The sequence below is a fragment of the Pseudorca crassidens genome, chromosome 7, assembly GCF_039906515.1.
Source record: "Pseudorca crassidens isolate mPseCra1 chromosome 7, mPseCra1.hap1, whole genome shotgun sequence".
In the NCBI taxonomy this organism is placed as follows: domain Eukaryota; kingdom Metazoa; phylum Chordata; class Mammalia; order Artiodactyla; family Delphinidae; genus Pseudorca; species Pseudorca crassidens.
In genome coordinates, this window is record NC_090302.1 from 113,279,881 (window position 1) to 113,284,703 (window position 4,823).

Consider the following 4,823-nt stretch of genomic DNA (forward strand, 5'->3'; position numbering starts at 1 on the left):
TATATGGCTTCTACAGTTAAAATGAAAGAAAAGGAGCACTTGGTGTCCTCTCTGTGTGATCGTCTTTTATGTGGATACCTATGTTGGGGAGGATAAAGCTAGCTACTGTAACAAGTGACTACCAACGTTTCCATGAGTTAATGTAATAAACATTTATTTCTTGCTCATGAAACAGTCCAGTCAATTCAGCTGTGCTTAGCTGGCAGTGGCTTTCCTCCCATGATGACTGAGGCATCCAGGTTCTTCTACCTTGCGGCTCTGCCATCCCCTGGGGCCACAGGGCCCTCTTCAGCCACCCAGAAGGGGAACAGTAAGTGGAGAAGGCACACATGCTTCCTGAGAAAACCTGGCCTGGACGTGACACGCATCTCTCCTGCCCACAGTGCATCAGTAACACTGCGTCACTGGACACACTGGGATGCAGGGTGGACTGGGAAATAGTCCCTGGCTGGACCACCGCCTCCCTCCTAGTACAAACTCACGCTAAGAAAAGGTGAGAGGGCTTCCCTGGTGGAGCAGTGGTTAAGAACCCGCCTGCCAGTGCAGGGGACACGGGTTCGAGCCCTGGTCCGGGAAGATCCCACATGCCGCGGAGCAACTAAGCCCGTGCGCCACAACTGCTGAGCCCGTGTGCCACAGCTACTGAAGCCTGTGCGCCTAGAGCCTATGCTCCGCAACAAGAGAAGCCACTGCAGTGAGAAGCCTGCACACCGTAACTAAGAGTAGCCCCTGCTCACCACAACTAGAGAAAGCCCGCCTGCAGTAACGAAGACCCAACACAGCCAAAAATAAATAAATTTATGTTTAAAAAAAAGCACAAACTTTTAGTCAATAGCTAGCATCTTTGCTGTTTAACTTCAAAAGAAATACAAAACAATTAGCAAAATTTTTGTTCGTTTGTTTTTGTTTTGCGGTACACGGGCCTCTCACTGTTGTGGCCTCTCCCGTTGCGGAGCACAGGCTCCAGACGCGGAGGCTCAGCGGCCATGGCTCACGGGCCCAGCCGCTCCGCGGCATGTAGGATCTTCCCGGACCGGGGGACGAACCCACGTCCCCTGCATCGGCAGGCGGACTCCCAACCGCGGCGCCACCAGGGAAGCCCAGCAAAGATTATTTTTAACGAGAATTCCCAATGCTGTTTTGAAAAGAGCACTCTGACACACTACTTCTAAATGACAAAACGTTTTTTGCTCTAATTTCAAACTGCTTTATTTAGAAAGCAATTTGCAGTATGTGTTATGACTCTAAGTTTTTCACGTCTTGGGATCTAGCGATCCTTCTGAGGATCCACATTAAGGTAACCTTCCAAAATGTAAGATGTTGAACGTAGAGTTATGCATAGCAACAAAACGTTAGGAAAAATAGTGAAAACTTATTACTAAGAGAAAAGTTCATTATCTTATTAAACATTTGTCCAATGGCATATCTGTGTAGCCATTGAAATATTTATGAAGTATTCATGTTTTTTATGAAGCTTTATTTTTTTAGAGCAAGTTATAAAATTTTAAGAGCAGTATTATCTCAATTATTTAAAAAAAGAAACAAATAAGGAAGTACTGACTATACTAAATGTTTAGCTGAGGCTCCTTCTAGGTGGTGGGATATGATCATTTCTGTATTTTTCCATACTCTTCAGACTTTCTAAAATTAATGTATATTACAACTTTATATTCAGAAATTAAAAAATAAAATTGGAGGGTAAGGAGAATGACCTCATCCAAGACAGATATTACTCAGCAGAATTTGGTTGCATCCTTCCAGTAACTGCTCCCCGAGCTCCCATCTCCTGTCTCCTTGGCTGTTTTCCTCATTCTTGGTCTTGGCTACTGCCTACCCCACCCCCACCCCCAGAGCATCACCAGGTGAAGTCCTTGTTTCAGCTGAGCTTGGTCCCCTAATCAAGTACTAATCAATACTGCCCTTTGCTGCTGTGTCATTTGTCATTTCCTGGTAATAACACTACTTGCTCAGAATTCTAGGTCTGATCAACTCTGTGATCCTCTAAGAATAAAATGATTAGAGCAGTTCTTTGAAGGAGGCTGATCTGGAGCAAGACATCTGGAAGACTGGAGTGTGATAAAGACGACCTGATGCTTCTACCTCTTTACGTGGATACAGGATTTTCCATGTCTCCAGGACTCGTCAGTGGCCTGTGAGCTCCTGGAACACACCACCTGCATCGTCTTGGCTTTTCCAGTGCCTAACACAGTTCTGATCCATAACCGGCACTGAATAAATGTTTCGAATGAGTAAATGACTAAACAGATGGAAGGAAGGGTAACTGTTCAATGGTGGTCATGGCTGTTTGCTAATGGAGATCTGCCAGTCAATTAATATTTATTGAGAGCCCATGATGTGCCACTTGGTACTTGGAGCTAGATTCCATGAAATTGTAGTAGAAAAAAAGTGGATTGGTGCATCAGCTGGACCTGTAATCCAGTGTAAATGTGAAGGCTCAGGCATCTGTGAAGCCTTTTAAAGAGGCGTTTGGATCATCCTCCTAGTGCTAACTAAAGGATAAATGGTCCCGGGGCTACTGATCTGGAATAAGCATAGCTGGACAGACCAGGCAGAGTTTAGTCACTGTTCAGTTGGTAGTCTGCCAGGGTGCAGTGGTCACAGGGTCAGACCAGGCTGAGTTTAGTCACTGTTCATTTGGTAGTTTGCCAGGGTCCAGTGGTCACAGACAGGGTCAGCATGCAGTATCAAAGATTAACTCAAGGACTTCCCTGGTGGTCCAGCGGTTAAGAATCCACCTGCCAATGCAGGGGACACAGGTTCGAGCCCTGGTCTGGGAAGATCCCACATGCCGCGGGGCAACTAAGCCCGTGCGCCCCAACTACTGAGTCCGTGTGCCTGGAGCCCGTGCTCCGCAACAAGAGAAGCCACTGCAATGAGAAGCCCACGCACCACAACCAAGAGTAGCCCCTGCTCACCGTAACTAGAGAAAGCCCACACGCAGCAACGAAGACCCAGCGCAGCCAAAAACGAAACAAAACAAACACACACACAACAACAACAACAACAAACTGAAGTGGATTGCATCAAGGATTTTACATTAAAAAAAAGATGAGGGGGCTTCCGTGGTGGCGCAGTGGTTGGGAGTCCGCCTGCCGATGCAGGGGACACAGGTTCGTGCCCCGGTCCGGGAAGATCCCACATGCCGCGGAGCGGCTGGGCCCGTGAGCCATGGCCGCTGAGCCTGCGCATCCGGAGCCTGTGCTCTGCAACGGGAGAGGCCACAACAGTGAGAAGCCCGCGTACCGCAAAAAAAAAAAAAAAAGAGATGAATTCGACAGCTCATCTGCAGTCCATCAGTGTAGCAACCACCTGGGACCAGCTCTGTCTGAAGCTGCCTCTGACTTTTGATCTGGCAACTTAGACAAAAATGGACCCCTCCCACCTCTCCCTGTCCTCTGGGTTTAACACAATCACCTGGGTTTCCCTAATTAGGTCCCTCACGATCAACAGTCCCTACAAGAAGTCCTTTCTGCCAGGACAGGCTAGGAACCTGAATGCCCTAGGGGCTCTGGGCCTTATCAATGCCAGTGCTACCCTCCAGGGGTGGGGCAGTGCCTTGTCAGGGGCGCATTCCTGATTGGTAGTGTTAATGGTTCCCACATCCAGAGCCTCATACTGCTTCAGTACGAGTCTGGTTTCACCCGAGGACCTGGAATTCCAAGTGCATCCAGTCTTGTCTTTTATTTGCAGCAGCTCTCATAACAAATGCAGAAAGAGGTGTTTATTCCAGAGGCCAGATGTGACATCTATTGTCTTGAAAGCATTAAAAAGATTGGAAATAAATATTCCTTTTAAAATCTTATCTTGGATCAGGAGCTTAAAGTTAGCTGAATCCTAGAATCAATCACTCTTAAGGAATACAGAGGAATTCTGATTCCATTTTCATTGTCTTTTATTAATCCATGTTTCACTAACAGTCTAACCCTAAATAGTAATCCCAGTGACTTTTAGCTCTAAAAAACATATTCGTTTGGTAGCTACTATTTTTGCAGCGTGTGTTTTCTCAGTCTGTACTGTGATTAGCATCCTTTTCAATTTTAGCATTTTATTGGGTCTGAGAGCCTTCAACTATGCGATCTTAAACATTTCACTGATTTTACTTGTCAATTCCCGTTTTCATACAGAGAATTTTCCTTCAAAAGTCCACCAGCACCATCACCAACAAAAATATCTGTTTTAAAGTATGTTGGTGATAATTGTGTTAACCCAGATTTGGCAAAAAAAAAAAAAAAAAAAAATCCAAACAATTACTATCTTTTCCCCCAGCAAGGTCAACAATCTTATACAAATCTATGGACACACTGTAGCTTAATTCTAGGCAGACTTCAGTTTGTCTTACTGATAAACTTTTATTAACAAAAAAGAATACCTTTCAAAGATACAGATCTCAAGAGGATCTTATTTAAGACCGACTCAGTTAAGTAAAACAAAAGCGTGGGTGGACAGAAATTGTGTGATTTCAAACCACTGAAGATGAATCAGGGCTGGGCAAGAAAAACGCGGTAGGGGAGGGACAGATAGAGGAATCTTTTAAACGAATGCAGACGAAGGAGCACCGGCCTTGCCCCAGTGAAGGCCTGGGGAGGAAGAAGACCTCCGCAGTGTCCGAGTCTGGGCCGGGGTCCATGTGCCCCCGGAGAAGCTCAGGTGGGTCAGCTCGCGGGACGCGCACGCGCGTACAAAGGGCAACCTGCCCAGCTGGCCGGGTGGGCGGGGCCTCGGCCGCGCGCTCGCTTGTGGGGGCGGGGCCTTCCCTATATTTGTGTGCGCCGCGGCGCGGAGAGGTGATTGGTCGCCCTTGA